This window comes from Apium graveolens, chromosome 7 (assembly GCF_009905375.1).
Source record: "Apium graveolens cultivar Ventura chromosome 7, ASM990537v1, whole genome shotgun sequence".
NCBI lineage: Eukaryota > Viridiplantae > Streptophyta > Magnoliopsida > Apiales > Apiaceae > Apium > Apium graveolens.
Window position 1 is genome coordinate 82594113 of NC_133653.1, and position 23485 is coordinate 82617597.

At 35.5% G+C, this 23485-nt stretch overlaps 1 non-coding gene across 1 annotated transcript; it reads left to right on the forward strand.

Moving 5' to 3' along the window:
* The first annotated feature begins 22507 nt into the window (after positions 1-22507).
* On the forward strand, positions 22508-22614 carry LOC141675856 (small nucleolar RNA R71). Its single transcript, XR_012556485.1, has one exon. It is a non-coding gene; the product is annotated as a small nucleolar RNA R71 (small nucleolar RNA).
* The last annotated feature ends 871 nt before the right edge of the window (positions 22615-23485 follow it).

Genomic DNA, 23485 nt, shown 5'->3' on the forward strand with positions numbered 1-23485 from the left:
CAAAAATTCCAAAAATTGGGGTTATTACAGTCTCCCCTCCTTAAAAGGATTCCGTCCCGGAATCAGATAGGAAAATGAATAGGGATGCTCTCTTAGCATTGCACTTTCTAATTCTCAAGTAAATTTTCCCACATTGTGGTTCTACCATTAAACTCTGACTAGTTTGATAGCCCTTCTCCTAAGCACTTGTTCTTTTTCAATCTATAACCCTTCCTGGTTGCTCCATATAGGTTACGTCTGGTTGCATGCCTATGCGCTCATATGCCCTTATTTGCCTGGCATCCGGATTACACTTTCTTAACATTGATACGTGGAACACGTTATGAACTTGCTACATGTTCGGGGTAGGGCTAGCTCATATGCTAACTTCCCAATATGTCTTAATACCTCAAAGGGTCCAACAATTCATGGGCTTAGCTTTCCTTTCTTTCCGAACCTCATCCATCCTTTCCAAGGGAATACCTATAACAGCACTAGGTCCCCTACTTCCTATTCCTTGTCCTTTCGTGTCAAATCAACATACTTCGTGTTCCCATCTTGGGCTACTACCAGCCGTCCTCTAATTAAATCTATTATATCCTTGGTCCTTTGGACCACTGCTGGTCTAAGCATCTTGCGCTCTGCAACATCATCATATCATAAGGGAGATCAATATTGTCTTCCCTCAAGGATCTCATAAGGCGAAATCTCGATAATGACATATGATCTATTGTCGTAAGAAAACTCAATCTGTGTTAAGTGATCATTCCAATTTCTTTCAAGTCTATTGCACAGACCCTCATCATAGCTTCTAGAATTATAGCCTTTGCTTCTCAATACCCACTCTTTTCCAGTTCGTAATCGCTACTATCTTCCGTACCAAATTTTATACTGATTACACTTTTTCTCGTTAGCGTTCTATAACCTTTTAATAATCGCGTCAACCTTAGTATCACGAACGCGTTAGAATCGGAATACCACCATAATTGGTACCACTTCCTTTTTAGCTGCTTCTATTTTCGAAAGCTTGATCCATCATATAGAAGTAAAAGAATTTATTGAGAGATCACTATGATCATGAACACTTGATACATTGCATAGTTAGTACAGAAGGTGGCCAGCCTTCAGTACTTGACAAGCAATTAAACAATAGATGGTATCCTACAAGGCTTCTATCACACAGATAGATAGTCATTCGGCAATACCTCCCCTTCTGGAAGGGTTGTTCTTCTCAGCTTACATGAAATGAAAAGGAGAGAAAAGAACGAATTGAAGAGAATTGTATATATATTAAAATATATACCGCCACAAAATATCTGGCTTGAAATCTACCTCTGAACTATAGAGGTTTATCATAGGAGAACAAAACATATATGTATATAAATCAACATTAAGCATTATAGCATCGTATTTCACATGCCTAATTATTTTTGATATTCCGTCCATCAATCTATGGACCCATCCTCTTCCTCGAGCTTATACACAATCAGCTTTGAAACTCCCTTGACATCGAAAATCGAATATGGGATTTCATTCTAGACATCATCGTTACTAGAATTCTATACTTGCACCGCAACCTTCTTCGTATAGTAATACGACTCTCTATTCCTAAGAAGGAATAAATATTCAATAGGTAGATAATCGACTTAATTAGTCTATCAATGATAACTTATACATCACCACGACCCGATTAGTGGTACTCAATCTCAACATCCATTCTAATACAACTCTTACGGTTGTAATCGACTCATTACTCGCAGAATCATTGCTGCACTACTATGGTCCATCGCTGACCCACTGTAGTCATTTGTTTTCCTTGGATCTTAATAGTTAACCATACGGAGTCCATACCTGTCGTATCAAATTCTTCTAAGGAGTTAACATAATCACCATTCATAATTCATGAAGAACACTCCAGATCCTGACGTACTTTGATGACATGAAGCAGATAAAATTGCAGAAGAGTTTCAATCAAAGCAACGATAGAAGGTTAATACCATTCTTAATCATATACCTTCAATAGAAGACTTAACTCGAAGGTTCGTTTAGTCCTTTTTAAAACATGGTCCTGGATTATCCTCAGGATAGTTCCTTCTAAGATAGATAGCCCGCTCATGGCGATTATACGAATTAAACCTTTACCAACCTACTATTACGGTTGGGTATTGCACAGTCATCAGAAGCAATGTCAATCTTCCAAACCATAATACAACCTTCACGGCTTCAACCATCATCACTATATTCCTCTGGCACGAGCGCCTATAATTATCCTCTTACATTTAAAGTGTCGGCCACCTCTTTGGCCTTTCCTGATAGTAAAATTTCCTTACAATCAATGTCTTTTTAACCACCTCCAACTAAATTTTCTACCTCACTTCAATCACTGTTTATGTGAAAATGCTTCTCTTAAGTCCTGGTGAGAAAAAAATCACCATTTTCCATAAGTCATTGCCTTAGTCTTTAGATGTGAACATTGCCACGACTGACTCTCGATCATACTTAGGACGTCTTTTATCTTGGGTCCTTCTTACTTTGACAGTTCTGACCTCCGTTGGTTCAATCTATACTTTCTCACGGCTTAACATGTGCCCACTTGGAATTATTATAATTACGTCACAATTCCTTTATCAAAATTTATATTCTAGAGAACTTTGAATATTACCATTCTCCTTGTAAAACTTCTAAGGTTATCCTTGAATCATTCCTCCTGTATTCCCTAGATACAGGGCATATCAAAATACCATTTACTAATACTAGAACCATTGTCTATGTACTTCTGAAAAATTTCTCTACTGATCTTTAAAGATTGTTGTTACCTTAATCCTTTCCAATTCATACTGTCAAACTCATACTATCCCTATTAAGGGTGAAATGCCAACCTTTATGCATTCCCCTAGGATTTATTTTAAGTTACCGATGTTCTATCCTTAATTCCACCTTTAGAAAAAGTACATGCATCATTCCATGGATAAATCAAGTCATATATCCCTGATGAGGGTGTCTTATTCAATCATTCCCACCTCGATAGTATAGGCCTAATTTTACAATAACATCTATATTCAAAATGAGGTCAATCAATATGGCCTCCAAAAGATAACAACGGTTATCCGCTTTTCTTTCCTAATTTGGTAATGACAACAGGGATATCCTGGAAGATATTGGTCATGTTCAACATGAACTTCTTCTTAATAATTCCTTATTTACTCTTTTTGTTTATCTCAACAGTCATCTCAATGTTGGAATATCTCTCATACCTGGCGTCTCCCTTTCTGGGTATCATGCCACCGGTCTTACACTTCACATTCTTGAAGGTCACTTCCTTCATCCAATTTTCCTAATTTCTTACTTTCTTGTCTCTTCAGTCTATCCGCGTCTCATTATTTATCCTTCGAACTATCCCAAGGTTTCCCCAAATCCTTCCAACTTGAAGGGGGTACAACATATATATCTCTTATGCCTTCAACCATCAACTTTAACTCATGGTGAATCATCCTCATCCTGATGATCATATACTTTTCTATTTCTAATACTACAAGTCTTTAGGGATTCCTCATACCCGACTCCCTTATCATTCCTCAAACTCTATTGCCTTTATGCTCATTTTCACTTCCGTTTCTTTTTATTTTCCTTTCTCTTACAATCATTTTATGTACCCACTAATCATTGACTTCAAACATCACGTCGTTCTAGGATTCTTGTCCTCCAGACGAATCTTGACAACTTTTACAATCTTAGATTCATAATTCATCATATTCGTCCGCCTTTATTCTGGCTCTTAAAGCTTTTACACTATCTCCATAACCTTGGAATTTACTTTCTCGAAAAAATTTTGACTGAACTTTAATCAGTTTATCATAACCTCTTTCTCCGTGCCTTCCTTGGTCTTTCACCAGTGGGTGGTCTCTCTCTTAGGAGAGTAAGTGACAAAAACAGTCTTTTGTGATTCGTCAATCATTTAGAATCTCAAATGATTCCTATATTTCCTTTAGCCAGGCTCTTGCCTTGACTGGGTCAGCTTGTTCCTTGGAACTCTGAGAGCTTAGCGACTTAAAGGTCCTGAAAGAATTTCTCACCGCATTGTTTCCTCAGGGTGGTGGTTGGGGATAATAGTCTAAGTTCTGTCTAGAAAGGTCCATAAATTGTCGTATAGGAGTACCATCTCGAGTCTCCTTTCCTTACTCGACTTCTGTTTCTTAGTCTGAACGTTCCCTCCTCCTCCCCATAATCGGGGTCATCCCACATGTTTTAAATCCTCATTTTCCACTTCATTATGTTATGGGTTCCTTCTATTTTGATGGCGACTTCCCTGACTATCACGTTCAGGGTTTGCTCTAAATCTTATTCCTCAAACTAGCTTTCATCTAAGATCTCATCTTTAAGCTCTTGAACATTTGGAACCCAAATTCTGTAGAAATACCTCATTATTCCCTTTTCATCTTTCTCGGTATTAATCTCTTATCCATTTGTTGGCTCTCTGCCTTCATTCATCACTTTTTCTGGTACAATATATTCTTTTCCAATAATTCAGGCTGTATTGCAATCTCAAACAGCTTTTCGGTACCGGCTCCGGTTACCTTCACTTCTATTTCCCATTTTCTCAAAATCTCTTATAAATTCTCCCAAAGACATTATCATCTTGAGTCTCTCCTTTTTACTAAGGACATCAGCCACCACATTGGCTTTCCCTGGATGATAAAGAATCTCATAATCGTAATCCTTGATTAGCTCTAATTACCTCCTCTGGTGCATGTTGAGCTCTTTCTGCGTGAAAATGTACTAGAGAACTTATGGTTTATCTAATTCTCGCACTTTTCTCCGTACAAGTAATGCCTCCCATCTTTAGGGCAAAACTATTGCCACAAGCCCAAGCTCATGAGTTGGATATCGAATTTTATATTCCCTTAATTGTCTTAACGCGTACGCGATTACCTTGTTGTGCTGTATAAGAAGCACCCTAATTCCTTATACGAAGCGTCACTACACATCCCAAAATCTCCTTTTCCATCCGGCAACGCCAACATAGGGGCCGTCACCAACCTTTGCTTCAGTTCTTAAAAGCTTTTCTCGCATTTCTCTGTCCATTCAAACTTTTCAGTCTTACGAGTAAGCCGCGTTAAAGGGCTACTATCTTTACAAACTTGAACGAACCTCCGGTAGTGACCGGCCAATCCTACCTCTGGTAGTTCCCCTAACCATGGTCATCAATTCCTCAGTGGTCCTTTATTCATTCATGTTAGGATCCTCCACGGGATCCTCCTCAGCAACAATCCCTTCTAGGACAACATCCTCAACCGCTACATCCTCAATATGAACATCATCCGGTCCTGCGTTAGGACGCTCTATCGGATCCACAATCCGATCTCCAATTAGTAATAAAATATCATCGCGCTGTTGCTCCTCAACCTCAAGGTTCGGAGTCCCGCTACCATATACGATAACAAACTACGCCTCTATCATGATATTTATAAGGGTTCCCATAAGGGTTTTAACTATCAGTACTACGTTAGGTAGCCCGACTATGAACTTGGCAAGAGTTCTTATTATCTTAGTGAACTTATTATCTTAACGTCATATCATCTCTGAGGTTTATAACACTTGGCTCTGATACCATTTCTGTAACACCCCCAAATCCGGGGTCGGGAATCCAGGTTGTCACGAGTTCCATTTCCCTTATCAATACTTAATCTTAACAGTCAACCAACTACTGCGCACTGTGACCCCACAATATACACACACACCACAAGTTATAGTCTCAGAGATGAATACCAAAAATAACACAAGTCATTTTATTCCACAATTATAAACCATTTCACCTTAAAAAGGGTTTATGAATAATTTACCTATTCTTTGCCATTATTACAATTCATAAATATACATAAGTCTGGTACATCGAAAGTTGAAAGCCTAGCCTCACTACAAGAAAAACGCAATCAGACAACACCGATCAGACAACACTCGACCAAAAAAGTGTTGCCCGAATTTTTCATACAACGGTTTTTCTGCAACCAAAAAACTGGTGTTGTCTAACGTTGATTACTACAAGCAATTAAAAAATGTTGTCTAGTAAAACAAATCAGACAAGTGTTTTTGAAATCAAGGTGTTGTGCGAATGGGAAGGCTTTAGCATTAATACAACGCTTTAAAATCCATTGTCTAGTTGATGGAGACAGACAATCCTTTCTAACGTGATGTTGTGCAAATGAGTAAGTTTGCACAACCAGTTTTAGAATGCATTGTCTGAAAATGATTGAGATAACGTCTAGTTTAACAGTTGTGGAAATGAGACAAGTGTTTTTTCTATTGGTTATTTAAGCTTGAATCGCACAATGTACAAATTAGGTGTTGTCTAAATGATACCTCATAGACAAGTGTTTTACCTATATTGTATACCACCTATATCAGACAATGGTTAAATTCTTAAAACAGTTGTCTTTCTTACCAAATTTAAAAACATGTTGCATAATAAAATGTTCAAATAAACCGTTGTTTGATTTATTACAATAAAAATAGTAAACAATTTAAAAAACAATTCCAAACAATTAATTTTAAATTTTTTTAAAACTACAAATTCTAATTAAATCCACTATCATCCAGATTAAATATTTAAATTTTATATTTCAAAATAGTTTAATTATCTACTTTATAATTAATAAAAAAAATAATCACAAGTACTTCAAATTTATATTGTTGATTGTTCAATTCAAACAAGTGTTTTTCGACAAAACACGTTGTATTATTCTACCTTATACAAGTTTTTTTAAAATAAAACACTTGTAACAGTCAGACAACCGTTATCGATATTTATAATCTGTTGTAAAATTTATAATACTGCAACAATCTTAAAGAAAAAATCGTTGTAGAATTCCAACAACGGTATTTCCTAAAAAACGCTTATGTAAAGTAACTTACCACAACAAGATTTTAGGAAAAACCGTTGTCTATACTTTTACCAGTTTTTATTTTTTTTTCGGAATAATTATATGCCACCGTTTATTAATTTATACGAGTAACCAATAACTTACACCAAATTAACTTGTGTTTATTAAGATTTGAAATCACCTTTTTCATAGAATTTTGAATTCTTTTACCTATTAGTATTAGACGTTAGACGAATATTAATAGCGTCAACAGATAATCACATTGATGAGGACATAACGTGTAGATTAAGTTAAAAATGTAACTCATAATATCTATTTGTTGGTTTTGTGGACTTCGTACGGACGTTAATAGCGTTAACTTACGAATATTACTCATAATAACATAAAGCAGCACATAATCTATATACTAACTTACAGATATAAGTCATAATTACGATATTAGGATTTAGTTGACATTATCTATGAATGTTATTAGTGCTACTTTTCAGATATAACTCGTTATAATATTATTCGACGTATCATATGTGTGCTAACCTACAAATATACGTAATAATTACACTTCAAATTTACATTGTTAATTGTTCAATTCACACAAGTGTTTTTCGAAAAAGCACGTTGTATTAATCTACCTTATACAAGTATTTTTAAAATAAAACACTTGTAACATTCAGACAACCGTTATCGATATTTATAATCTGTTGTAAAATTTATAATACTACAACAATCTTAAAGAAAAAACCGTTGTAGAATTCCAACAACGGTATTTCCTAAAAAACACTTATGTAAAGTAACTTACCACAACATGATTTTAGAAAAAACCGTTGTCTATACTTTTACTAGTTTTTAAAAAAATTTCGGAATAATTATATGCCACCGTTTATTAATTTATACGAGTAACCGATAACTTACGCCAAATTAATTTGTGTTTATTAAGATTTGAAATCATCTTTTTCATAGATTTTTGAATTCTTTTACCTATTTGGATTAGACGTTACACGAATATTAATAGCGTCAACTAGATTATCGCATTGATGAGGACATAACATGTAGATTAAGTTAAAAATATAACTCGTAATATCTATTTGTTGGTTTTGTAGACTTCATACAGACGTTAATGGCGTTAACTTACGAATATTACTCATAATAACATATAACAAAAAAAATAGTTTCATACATATTAAATTGTTGTACGGATATTGATATATATATTGATTTTATTCATGTCAAAAAATAATTTAATTTTTTTAAATATATCTTGCATGAAATTATAACAAAAATCTAGTAGAAGGCGTACTTTCTCAAACAAGGTTCCTTCACGATATATCAATTTACAGGATTAATTTTTTAAAATGATTTTTCGACGATCCAACCGTACGGATGTTAAGATATATCGATTTTAGTCATAAGAAAAAATTATTAAAAATTTTGAAATTCATTTTGCATGTCAGGAATAGAAAAATCTGGTAAAAGTACCCCTCCCGACAACGAGACTCATTCCCGATTTACAGGATTAATTTTTTAAAATGAATTTTCGACGATCCAACCGTACGGATGTTAAGATATATCGATTTTAGTCATAAGAACAAATTATTAAAAATTTTGAAATTCATTTTGCATGTCAGGATTAGAAAAATCTGGTAAAAGTACCCCTCCCGACAACGAGACTCGTTCCCGATTTACAGGATTAATTTTTTAAAATGATTTTTCGACGATCCAACCGTACGGATGTTAAGATATATCGATTTTAGTCATAAGAAAAAATTATTAAAAAATTTGAAATTCATTTTGCATGTCAGGATTAGAAAAATATGGTAAAAGTACCCCTCCCGACAACGAGACTAGTTCCCGATTTACAGGATTAATTTTTTAAAATGATTTTTCGACGATCCAACCTTACGGATGTTAAGATATATCAATTTTAGTCATAAGAACAAATTATTAAAAAATTTGAAATTCATTTTGCATGTCAGGATTAGAAAAATCTGGTAAAAGTACCCCTCCCGACAACGAGACTCGTTCCCGATTTACAGGATTAATTTTTTAAAATGATTTTTCGACGATCCAACCGTACGGATGTTAAGATATATCGATTTTAGTCATAAGAACAAATTATTAAAAAATTTGAAATTCATTTTGCATGTCAGGATTAGAAAAATCTGGTAAAAGTACCCCTCCCGACAACGAGACTCGTTCCCGATTTACAGGATTAATTTTTTAAAATGATTTTTCGACGATCCAACCGTACAAATGTTAAGATATATCGATTTTAGTCATAAGAACAAATTATTAAAAAAATTGAAATTCATTTTGCATGTCAGGATTAGAAAAATCTGGTAAAAGTACCCCTCCCGACAACGAGACTCGTTCCCGATTTACAGGATTAATTTTTTAAAATGATTTTTCAATGATCCAACCGTACGGATATTAAGATATATCGATTTTAGTCATAAGAAAAAATTATTAAAAAATTTGAAATTCATTTTGCATGTCAGGATTAAAAAAATCCGGTAAAAGTACCCCTCCCGACAACGAGACTTGTTCCCGATTTACAAGATTAATTTTTCAAATGATCTTTTCGACGATCCAACCGTACGGATGTGAGGATATATCAATTTTAGTCATATGAAAAAATTATTAAAAAATTTGAAATTCATTTTGCATGTCAGGATTAGAAAAATCCGGTAAAAGTACCCCTCCCGACAACGAGACTCGTTCCCGATTTACAAGATTAATTTTTAAAATGATTTTTTTGAAGATCCAACCGTACGGATGTTAAGATATATCAATTTTAGTTACATGAAAAAATTATTGAGATATTTTCCTATCAACATGGTAATTTTTTTAAATGATATTTTCGAAGATCCAACTGTATTGAGATATATCGATTGTAATCATATAAAAAATTATTCAAAAAATTTTAAATTTATCTTGTATGATTTTATAATGAAAATCGAATAGAATTGCAACTCCGAAAAATAAGAATCTTTCTTGATTAAATAATTAATTTCTTAAAATCTTTCTTGGTTAAATTTTCATTTTTCACACAATTTTTGGTTTTCCCCCTTTAATTTTCATTTCCCCCTCCCTTCTAATTTTCATTCCCTCAATTACCTCTCCCCTTCCCCTTTTTTAGATCTGACCGCTTCTCTCTCCCCTACTCTTCCATCTCTCTCCCACGACTCTTCTCTCTCCTCTCTCTACCTGTTTTGCTTAAAATCACATGGATTAAGTGTGTATTATGATGGGTTTAGGTTTTTGAGTTTTCAAACCCTAACCATCTCAATCACCCAATCTTGTTTCTCTTTCACAAAATTACCTATGAATTCAGCTCAACTATTTAGATTCACTTCCAATAATAGGTGGAGCTTCTCAAGTAGAAAAATGAAGGTTGGAATTTCTAATCTCCTTGATTTTCAAGTTCAAAGCGACAATTTTGAGGAATATTTTTTGGAGTTCTGATTTGACCTTTCAAGCTCAGGGCATGACTGATGAGTAGTTGTTTATCATTTGCAAGGTTAGGTTCTATGTTTTTTGTGCTTAATTTACTCCATGGGTTTCGTCTTTTGAGGCCTTGGAGAAGAAATAGAATGAGATTTTCCCTGTCCAAGATGGTACAAGTAAAATTCTCAAGCACACTGAGAGCCTGGTTTCAATTAGAGGATCCGAACAACTAGATAAAATGCTAAAGGAGTTGAAACAAAAAATCCGCACAGAAAAGTAAGCTAGATGTTGATTAAGCTCAGTTTCTTTTGATATATGGTTACTGCTGTATGTTTTTTCTTTTGAAATGCTAGTGTTTTCTGGTTGCAAGTGCTTGAAAAATTAGGGATTGCAATGGATACTTAATGGGATTGGTCTAACGGTTGTGTCCGCAGAAAATCATTAGATTGTGCGACTGGAGAAGGATTTATGAAACACTCGGGTATGAAGTTGCCTGACACAAGATATGCTTGGTATCACATGAAAATAAACCTTGAGGAATGCGAGAAGTTATGCTTAAAGAACTGCTCATGTACAGCATATGCGAAGGCAGACATTAGAAAAGGTGGACGTGGATGCTACTTATGGTTTAATGACTTGATCGACATTGAAGGATACTCTGAAGATGGGCCAGATATTTACATAAGAATGGCAGCATCTGAATTAGGTAACTCCCTGTTCTGTATATTAAGGGTCTTCACTTTTTACTGATAACAGTGAAGTTTCTTGAAGTTTTCTTTTAACTATCTGGCTGCACAGAGAAAACAAGGGGAACCAGATTACACAGGCAAGTATGGATCATTGTAGTCTCTATAGTACTATTTGTACTACTTGCTGTGATACTTGTGTTCTTATTAAAGAACAAAAGGCTGAAGAGAGAAGGTACAAATTTTAATTAAAATTACTTTAAAAAGTCGAAAATACATTCAAAGAATGAACTGACTTTTGGCTAGTAAAGAACTAAACTACCTTCTATATTAATCTTATTCTTTTTTGCAGAAAGGTTGAAATTCAGTTCAGAAAGTATTGCCCTAACCAAGATTGAGAGCGAAGAGTTGGAACTGCCACTAATTAGCTTTGATTTTATTGAAAAGGCGACAAATTCGTTCTCCCACAACAATAAGCTTGGAGAGGGAGGTTTTGGACCTATCTTCAAGGTAATAATATGAAACATAAACAACATATGAAGGATTCATGTTAACTGATATTCATCCATTAGTTTTATATTACTTGGATATGTAGATTATTAAGTATGAGCTGAATGCTGATAATGAATGCACAGGCCGACGAGAGTGATTGCAAAAGAATGATAGATTTAGAATACCACCTCAATGCTCTGTTTCTTTTGATATATGGTTACTGCTGTATGTTTTTTCTTTTGAAATGCTAGTGTTTTCTGGTTGCAAGTGCTAGAAAAATTAGGGATTGCAATGGATACTTAATGTGATTGTGAGGCATTCTTTTTGAAGCACTCGTTATAACCAGGGAAATCAGTTATAATGGGTATACACTAAATGAGTTTGTTGCCCAAAGGACTTCTGCATATGTCAGTCAACGGGATCGATACACTGCTGAAATGACAGTGAGGGAGACTCTTGAACTTTCAGGACGGTGTCAAGGATTTGGATTCAAGCAAGGTAAGCCTAAAGAAAATGGTGTAGATTTTGAATATATATTTATCTTTTATCTGTCGATTAGTTTCATTTTGTAAATTTTAGATCATGAATCTAACCATATAGAGATTGATACAGATATGCTAATGGAACTTTTGAGAAGAGAAAAGGATCTTGGAATAGAACCTGATGATGATCTTGATACTTTCGTGAAGGTTTGTATTAGCGGTCGAAAGTTTCTTTATTAGATACTGTAGTTTCTTGTTTAAGTATATACGATCTGTCGCGGTGACACCAATGTATTATTTCTTCTAGTCAATTGCATTGGGAGAGACCAGAGAACAAGTCTAGTTGTGGATTACATTATGAAGGTAAGTAAGCGTGAATCATTTTGTTTTATATACATGCATAGATTAACCAAGCTATCAAGAACTAGACATTGGACTCAAACTGCATTCAATCACTGACTAGACTGCTATTTGGTTAGTGACTGAACTAATGACTTCTATGCTAACAGTTACGAGAAATTATAGCAACCATTGCTAGTTTCCAGAAAACAGTTTGTAGAGCCGTGTTTAAGGGTTTTTGAAGCTATTTTTAGGTAATCAGCTAGCTACAAAGCAGCTGAACTATTTACGAAAAAAGAAGCATAATTAAGGATTACTTTACAAATCTATGTGCCCTGGTTTACAAATTGCCTTCTGTATATGTTTGTGGCCTCCTTTTTTTTGGAAATTTTGAGAACCTAACATGTAGTTTGTCAATCTTATTTTAAGTGAATTTTATGTGTACTTCGACTTTCTCTACAGATTGTCGGGATAGATGATTTGAAAAAGGAGGTTGACAAAAGAGGAAAAGATGAAGCTGTTACAAGCAGGACCTTCCAATCTTCACCAAGAGAAACTGCGAGGAAATGTGGTATCTTTAGAGAGCAGGACATTGACAGTCTCTTCATGGAAGTGAGCCAGGTGACACTATGGGCATTTGTTTATTTTCTATTATGTCTTGGTTTGATTTCACTTTATATTAAGAGATCCGGTTCTTTGTTTTTCTTATAATGCAGGAAGGAAAAGAATATTAACTTAAGAGTGGTTGTCGATTTATTTTGAAGATTGTTTTCTCCAGATTGGGAAATTGCCTATCACATGCTATAATGATATTGCAAGGACAACATAGCTCTTGCGGAAGACGTGAAGAGAAGCTGAAAAGGCCAAGTGAGCTCTGAGTAGCCAACATCAAATCCTTGTAGACTCTATATTTTCTTTAACTTGTAGTAGAAATCTTAGACTCATGAAGGCAGTGATATCAATATGCTTTTAGCTTTTATATAACTATGTTGTTGTGATTTTCGATCATGGATTAACTTTAGAACTTTTGTTTAGATTTGCAAAGTTAATTTCATTTGATTACTTGTTATATTTTGTGTAAGACAACGCTTTTAAGAACCAAGCTTCATTAAAATATCATGTCTTTAATACTAAAACAATGCATTCGAACACAAAACTTTGGTGCAAAATTAACTCTCACAACACTAGTAAACCATTGTCTATATAATATTAAGATATTGTATCAAAGGTATTCATGCAATACGTTTGGACAAATAAACAGTTGTATGTATCTGATCATGCCATACATTAAAATCCAAAACTGTTGTGTGTAGAAATTTATTACAAGAGTTCTACGAGCTCAATTTCATTTTTGTTGTCTATCTGAATACCCAACAACGTTTATGCAACAATAAGTGTTGTAGGATTGGTTTTAATGTTATACCTTACACAACGGTTTTCTGAGTTTGTGAGAACCATTGAGTAATGTCGCTTGTTACGATGAAAACAAGCAAAAAAAGTTGTCTTTTCTGGATGTAATACAACGGGCTTAATCCATAATCATTGTCTGTATAATCTCAGACAATGTTTTTTAGCCGTTGTCTGATCTAACTAACAGACGGCGGCTCAATAGTCAACGGAAAAATAGGGTATCAGACAACGGACATAAACCGTTGTTGAAGCTTGTTTTCCTTGTAGTGCCTATTGCTAGATCCTACCTCAGCTACACGGCATCAACGCCTACAGGAAACTGCAGAACGTTTCCTATCCGCTCACGAATTGGGAGCTTGATCCTGTTCATCTTGTCTATCTGTTGTTGTGTGATGAAAGAAGAAAGCAAGGGTGAGCAACAAGCCCACCGAAATAATATGTATAATAATTAACAATACATGAGCATTCTTATAGTATTCAAGAAAGTCTTGGTTAAGAAGAAATGAACCAAGTAGATATCTTAACGCGACCAAGTCGCAAAATATTCAGTATATACATACATATATACTTTTCACAATCTTTGAAATCCTCTGACATGTATAATATACACAGAGTTCCAGTTTATAACTGTATAAAAATATCGTTGCAAGGTGATCTCATATATCTAACCTTGTCTCAACGTTTTTCTGAAAATCTTTGTCATGCATAAGATAATCAATAACCAGATTTAAGTTAAAAAGATAAAGTTACAAGATACCCCAATATACTTATATCCTTCCCAAATACTACTTGAACTACCACCGTTCAAGTTATAATCATTTTCAAAAGTTCATCACATAGATGAGACTACAAGATAAGACTTGAATAAATTCAATCCTTGAAATATCATTATAAAAAATGAAGTTACGAGATACTTCATTAAGTCCCGATATATATATACACCTATATATATACATTTCATACACTCCTTGAAAACCTCTGTTATAAAAATTATAAACAGAGTTGCAATATCCAATGAATTTTGGAAAGGAGAAAACCTTGGCATAAACCTGATATCTTGCCGATCAGTCAAAGATACCAATAAGTAACCTTTTCTACTAGTAGATGGACGAATTCCCCACTGGTCATCACCCTGGCCGCAATAGGACCTTATGCTGGACTGCCACTCAGCCACTTACACATTTGATGGACTCCCACTGAGCCACTTACACTTTCATGGACGTCCACTGAGCCCATGTTGCTTATGCCGACTCAATAGATGGACTTACTTCCCGAACGTTGGGTAAGTAATCAATTCATTTATCAAAACAGCAACCTCGTTGCGAATATAAAATACACCACAGAGCCGGATCCCTTAGATTTTTGAGCAAATATTCAAGTCCCCTTCGAAAGGATGATCTTAAATCTGAAAACGAGTTTTGGGATCCGCTCTAACTTTTAAAAATCATTTTGAAGACTCGAAAACATTTTTAAGAATGTTTGGAGTAATGCTGATTTAATAAAACAAATCAGTCCCAATATATTAGATAATATCTGAATATTATTTAAATAATATTCTCATAAGGGATAATTTTTATAAAAATAATTTGAAGTACAAGTTTTAAAACTTATACTTGAAATGAATAATAAATAACCAAAGATATACTTATACGAAAGTACGATCTTTATTTGAATAATCGAAAATAAGTTTGATTATCAAAACATCATTCTTTAATAAAATAAAGAATATTATTTAGTAAATAATCGGAGTCATAAGTCCTCGAATGAATATTCAAACTAATATTCATTAAATAGAATAAACAGAGTCATAAGTCCTCGAATAAATATTCAAAGTAATATTCATTAAATAAATAAGCGGAGTCATAAGTCCTCGAATGAATATTCAGAATAATATTCATTAAATAAAATATAGCTATCGAATAAACCCTATTCGATTAATAGTTTTGAAAACTATATCAATATATATATATATATATATATTATACTCGGGAACATCGACTCCAGGTTTAGAAAAATGTTCACCTTTGGGTCCCCTATACTAAGGGTATACGCAACTACTGCTTATCTCTAGCATAGGTATTATGCAACTATAAGCATTGAAATCAACAGATAGATAACCAGATTACGAAACAGACATGCATATATATACCATCTCAGCATGCTTCAATATATCGCAAAATTTGCTAATTAACCAACATGCATCTATCACAAGATAATGCATATACATATATACATCACCACAACAGTATAACAAGTAGAAAACTTGCCTGAGTGCTCCCGGATAGACTTAAGCTTAGAGTGGATCCGATAACCTATGAACAACAATATAAGTTGGAATTAAACCCCGGTCGCTTAAGAAACTAGACCTTAACCAATTGAACCCTAATGTTCGCTTATGGGCACTCCTACGCTTATGAATCACCTAAGTCGTTCGAGTACCCTCGGCTCCACCATTTTTAATAAATTAACCATTAAGAGTTTTAAGGCGATTCTTTCGTGAGTATCTTATAAATGCCTAATCCACTTAACATAATTGTTTCATAGCCCAATTAGTCATTTAAAGTCCTTAACCAAGGTTTCAAAGTAAGGCGAGGGGTAATGGTTCGTTCGCGAAATACCGTTACTTAAAATGGTCGTTTCTCCTAAACCATACATCGGATTCAAACGAACCATATATCAAAACGAAGCTCGTAACATGAACTATCTAATCATTACAATGGTCAAAACCTAACAGGAAGTCCTCGGGTACTGATGTTAAGAACAAAATCAGTCTAAAGTAAATCGGACATTACGACGGCTATGTTTACGCGATTACCAATTTTTATCCCCCTCCAAATCAACCACAAACCAACCACAATTCAACCATACAACCAAACTCCATCCATACATCACTAAAACAGCCCCAACACCTCAAGTTTTCCAATTTATATTAATCTCAAAATGAACTAAAGCTATTCTTAAGTTCATTAACTAATAACCAAGATTTACAACTCCAAAAACATCACAAAACCAACTAATCTCTACATATTCAAACACCATGCTTCTCATGAACTATAATACTCATTTTAAGCTCTTAACATTCAATAACAAAGCTAGGTTAAGAGATTATACCTTCCTTGGTGAGTAAAAGTAACTAAGGAGCTTGGAATCACCCTTGAAAGTCCTTACCAAAGCTTAATCTAAACAAAAACTCAAGAACAAAATTTCAAGTTCTTGAAAAACACTATTCACCAAGAACTTTGATGAATTGATTATCTATGTTAAACATAGAATCTTGAGCTTAAACTTATGGCTCATCTAAGTTATGAATTATGGAAGCTAAAGAAACAAACCTCTTGAATTATGAAGGTGTGTAGCTTGATTTTTGAAATTTTTCCTTTGCTTTTCATGGAAAAGCCGAGAGCAATAGATGGGGGAAGAAGAGAAATGAGTTTGTTTTGGTTGCTTTTGATTTTGGTGTTTGTGAAATGAATACTTGGTGGAGATTGCTTTGATAAAGTGATGACATCACTTGGATGACCTCACCTCCAAGCCACATGTTTTTCCCTTAAGGTTTGATGATGTCACCTTCTCTTTTAACCACTTGTTTTGGCTTTTCTTGGAAGCTTCCTTCCCATTCTACTTGTATGTGCTTGTCCCTTGGTCGTTTATTTGTTTTTCGGTTCGCTTAACTCTGTTCTCTTTCGTTGTTTGAGGGATCACATCCGGGATCTTATTACTTGGGTTCCCCTAAATCTTTCTCAATATCTTATAATCCTTTAATGATCCTCTCTTATAATCCTTGAATTTAAATCCCTTTAACCATGTTACCTTATACTCAATTCTTTCGGTATCTGGTGGATTTTTGGGAAAAATCAAAGTGTTCGGATTTGGATTCTGACGATCTTTACATACACTTATATACCACATAGAGTGCTAATAATATCTCAGAAGATCAATAAAAGAACCCCTACATAGTGTGGTATGAAAAGTTTTCTTATTCAGCATAATCAGCAAAACACTATTCATAAGGGTTTCAAAAATTCCAAAAATTGGGGTTCTTACAACTTCTCTCTCACCTATTACCTGATGATGCCAAAAAGGGGGAGAAAGTGATTAAGTCCAAATGCAAATCTGATTTAGCACTAAAGAAAAAGGATTATGGAAATGATGACCAGGGAAACTCTGAAAGCGGTAGAGGTCATGGACAAGGCAAAGGCTTTTCATCCAGGAAAGCAGGAACTTCTACACAGAGATCAAGCTCTGATGCTGATAGAAGAAAAAGTTCTGATAAGCAAGTTCTGACTAATCCTGATGTTCTGATACAAGGTGAAAGTCAAGAATCACATAAGTTTATGCAGACACTGAAGCTTAAGGGGAAGGAAACAACAGTATACTGTCAAGACCCCAAGTTACAGAAGCTGGATGAAGAAATTTCAAAAAGACTATTTAAATCACACGTAGAGGTAGATCCAAGATTCAAGGGCAAAGCAAAAGTTGATGAACCTGTAAAGGTTTATATGCCAATTATGGATCTGGAAGCAAAATCTGATGAAGATACTAGTCTGATTTTGAAGAAGAAGAATATTCAAACAACCTCTGATAGAGCTCATGTTGTTCAAGATCAGGACTTAGTAAATTCTGATATGACAATGAAGCAAGCAACCTCTGACAGAGCTCAAGTTGGTTTGATATCAGAAGATAAATAAAAGGAAACCTATGACATTGCTCATGTTAAACCTTCAAAAATTCTACTACCTGGGTTTACTAAAGCTCAACAATCTACTCAACTTTTGAAGACTACATCAAGTGGTTTTGAAGCAAGAGTTATTCGAGGAAAGGAAGCTAGAGACGAATCAGGATTGGGTAGTTCTAAAGAAAAGAGAGTAAATAATACTACCTCTAATCCAACTTCTTTGAGTGAACCTGGAGTGGGAACAACTCCTGAAAGACTGAATCAACTGGAGTCTATACAAATGGTTTACCACTCTGTGCGAAAAGAAGATATCATGCTATACTTCATGATAGATGTGAGGGTATTCCAGATTAGAAAGAATGCTATTCGTTTGAAGTACTTTGAAGAATTGCAACATGAGCTATTTCTACTTTAAGTGAAAAACAGGTCAACATATGGTGCTGCCAGTTACTTCAAATCTGATATTCAAAGGCAGAAGAAACTTTACTCTGTAAAGTCTGACAGGCCATACTATCCTAAGTACAGAGCTCACAATGGTGATATAGTTGAGATAAAGCCTAATACCGCCAAAATCATCACTACATTTCTTGGTATTAAAGGTCTTGAATTCAATCTAGAGTCTGATAAAGCCAATATCATCAGACTGGATCAGGATATAAAGAAAGCAAAAATAAATGATCTCAGGGCTGCTATCTTTCAAACAGGTGAAGATACAATTGAACTTAAAGATGCAAAAAGGAGGATGTAGAATGAACTTGAATATGCTGAGAGAAGTCTGTTGAAGAACTATCTCAGAATAACTCCTGACATTAAAGAGATTACACACTGAAGCCAAGTCAAGAACTATAGCTGATAAATTTTGAAGGATATACAGGCTAAAGCTGATATCAAGTTTTAAGGTTGGTAAAAGCTACAAGGACTGTGAGTTATAGTTACTTAGTCAAATTCTCATATGCATTTGTACTTAATGTTTTTGACATCATCAAATATCTATTAAACTTGTATATTATGCTAATTTACAAGTTGGGGGAGATTGTTAGATATATTTGTGATGTCATGTCTAATAGTGATTTGTGTTTAGTTTTCAGATCTTAACTAACAGGACAAATCAGGACTTAACTGGAAATCAGTACTTATACTGAAGTCAGAACTTAAGATATCAGAACTTAAGATATCAGAAGATATTTATCAGGAGATAATATCAGGACTTAAGAAGACGTTCAGATAAGGAAGACGGGTGATTGAAGGAAAGAAGATTAAGGCAAACACAAGAAGAGATATGCATGGAGAAGAATTCTATGAAGAATAGAATACTTGGAGGAAAAGATAACTAATTGATATATTTTAGGATGCAGACTTATGTTCAATATCGATTAGAAGATTATCTTGTAACTGTGTGTCTATATAAATACAGCATAGGGTTTACACTATAAGTGTTATCATAATCGAGAATATTATTAATTGTAACTCTAGCAGCTCTCGTAATATTTGTTCATCACTGAGAGAGAACGGTTCCATTGTCATACTATTTTATTAATAAGATTATTCTGTGTTTCATATTTGTGTTCTTAATTCGATTTGATTGTAGTATACACTGTATTCAACCCCCTTCTACAGTGTGTGTGACCTAACAAAATATGTTGTTCTTTCTATGCCCAAGAACTACTCTAACTGTATAGTCACTTGCATCGCACATAATCTCAAATGGTTCACTCCAATCAGGTACAGTTATGACAGGTGCCATGATTAAACTCTTCTTTAAGAACTCAAAAGCAGTCACGCACTCGTCATCAAACTTAAACGGGACATCCTTCTCCAGAAGATTGCACAATGGTTTAAAAAAAATTTAGAAGTCCTTGATGAACCGCCTGTAAAAGCCCGCATGACCAAGAAAACTGCAAACTCCCTTAACAGAAATTGGTGGGGGCAGATTTTCGATGATCCTCACTTTGGTTTTGTCCACCTCAAGACCCTTGCTAGAGACCTTGTGCCCAAGAATAATGCCCTGTCGCACCATAAGGTGATATTTCTCCCAATTAAGAACCAAATTGGTCTCAACACACCTCTTGAGAACGTCGCCTAGATTCTGCAAGCACTCATCAAATGAATCACCAAACACAGAGAAATCGTCCATGAACACCTCCACATTCTGACCATTCATATCAGAGAAGATAGCCATCATATATCTCTGAAATGTGGTCGGTGCTCCACATAACCCAAAAGAAACCCTTCGAAAGGCGAAAGTACCAAATAGACAAGTGAAAGTAGTCTTATCCTGATCTTCTAGGGCAATGCAAATTTGATTATAGCCAGAATAATCATCCAAAAGATAGTAGTACTCATGCCCAGTCAATCTGTCAAGCATTTGATCAATAAACGGCAGAGGGAAGTGATCTTTTCTTGTGGCCTAGTTCAGCTTCCTGTAATCCATGCAAACTCTCCACCCCGTGACTGTTCATGTAGGAATAAGCTCATTCTTCTCATTAGCGACCATAGTGATACCTCCTTTCTTTAGCACACACTGAACTGGGCTCACCCATGAACTGTAAGAAATAGGATAGATGATTCTTGCATCCAACCACTTAAGAATTTCCTTCTTCACAACCTCTTTTATGATTGGATTCAGCCTTCTATGTTGCTCAACAGTAGGCTTGCTTCCTTCCTCTAGCAGAATTTTGTGCATACAATATGAAGGGCTGATTTCCATGATATCTGCTATAGTCCAACCAATTACCTATTTGAATTCTCTAAGAATTCTCAAAAGCTTCTCCTCGTCGCGGATATGTAATAGAACGGTCGGCCAACTACAAAGTCATATAAGTAGGCTTTGGATCAGGCAAGTTCAACTTCTTGAAGATTGACAAGGGCATCAGATTGATGCTAGCTCCCAAGTCATATAGACACTTGTGAAATGACACCTTTCCAATGGTGCATGGAATAGTGAAGCTTCCAGGATCTTTAAGCTTCAGAGGCAACTTCTGTTGCAGCACAACACTGCATTCCTCCGTGAGAGCAACGGTCTCTAAGTCATCAATCTTCACCTTTCTACAGATAATACCTTTCATAAACTTCGCGTAACTAGGCATTTGTTCAAGAGCTTCAGTGAAAGGTATGTTGATATGAAGTTTCTTGAACACCTCAAGAAACTTTTCAAACTGCTTATCCAGCCTTTTTTTCTACAGCCTCTTAGGAAAAGGAGGTGGAGGATAGTTCTGTTTCTCCTCTGTATTACCCTCAGGAGGAGTGTGCTCAACAGTAGTCTTCCTTGGTTCCACTTCTGCTTCCTTCTGCACTTCTTCTTCTTCAGCCTCAACTTCAGATTCTAGAGTCTTAGCTTTTTCAAGATTTGCAACCTTACCAGACCTCAATGTAATTGCCTTAACATGCTCCTTAGCTTCCTTCTTTCCTGTCACTTCAGTATTGCTCGGAAGTGTACCAGGTTAACGATTCAGTAATGCATTAGCAATTTGCCCAATCCGATTCTCCAAGGTCTAGATAGACATAGCTTGGCTCTTGCACATAAGCCTCAACTCCTCCAATTCAGATTTTTCATTAGCTTACGGTAACTGCTGAAGTTGAAGTTGTTGCCTAGGGGCATATTGCGGTTGCTGAAAACCAGGAGGGTTATACTTCTTTACTGTGTATGGATGATAAGATTGTTGCACCACATTCTGATTTTTACTCCAGCTAAAGTTAGGATGATTGCGGTTATTTGGATGATAAGTGGTTGGAGCTTGTTACTGTGATCTCTGAAAGTTGCTCACAAATTGAGCTGATTCGCTAGAAATAACGCACTGCTCAGTTTCATTCGCCCCCGCACAAAGCTCACAAACACTAGTGATTTGATTAACTCCATAATTCGCCAAAGAGTCCACTTTCATCGTCAAAGCTTGAAGTTGAGCCGCTATAGCAGTAGCTGTATCCACTTCCATAATTCCCGCTACCTGGCCTTGCAACATTCTTTGCATAGGATTATGGTATTCATTAGCTGCCATGAGCTCAATCAACTCATAAGCTTCATTATAGCTTTTGGCTCATAAGGCTCTACCAGACGCTGCTTCGAGCATAGGTCTAGACTGAGCGCCTAAACCATTGTAGAAATAGTTTATAATCATCCAATCAGGCATGCCATGGTGTGGGCACTACCTCAGAATCTCCTTATATCGATCTCAAGCCTCACACAGAGATTCTCCAGTTTGCTGAGCAAACTGAGTAAAAGCATTCCTGATTGCAGTAGTCTTCACCATAGGAAAGAATTTAGTGAGAAACTTTTGAGCAAGATCCTCCCGTTTGGTGATAGACCCTGGTGGTAGAGAATGTAACCAGTACTTTGCTTTATCCCTCAGAGAAAATGGGAAAAGTCACAGCTTGATAACATCTTCAGTCACCCCATTGAACTTGAAAGTGTCACAGATCTCGATGAAATCCCTGATGTGTATGTTGGGGTTTTCTATAGGAGAACCCCCAAACTAAACTGAGTTCTATATCATTTGAATCATGCTCGACTTGATCTCAAAAGTGTTAGCCGAGATGGCTGGTCTGATGATGCTCGACTGAATATCATCGATCTTAGGCTGCGAATAGTCCATCAGAGCCTTAGGATTTTCTGCTTGATCTCCCATCACTACTAAAGCAGGTTCCTCGATTTTCTCTTCTGCTTCTACTTTCTCTTCGTCCTCAAAAACTTCCCTTCGAATCACTACGGCTTCTTCCTCGGCTTGATCCAGAGTTCTCTTATGAGACCGCGAATGCGTATGCATACAAGCTCGCTAGAGTACCTGAAACACGACAAGGAAAAGAGTAGGTAAGTAACAATGTCCGAGTCAATGAACTTTAACGATCACTGATGACAAACACATAAACTAAAAGTTAACACCGTGTCCCCGGTAGCGGCGCCAAAAACTTGTTAGTCACTAAACATGCGCTAATAATTCACGCAAGTATACGCGATCGCAAGTAATATAGAATTATTTCTAGTGTGTTCCCACAGGGACCGGTTTAGGTTAACTTTGTGATTTATGCACTTATGCAACAATGATATGGCTATTATTCAATGCTAAGATGAATAATAATTTGGGTTTTGATTATACTATGATTAACTAT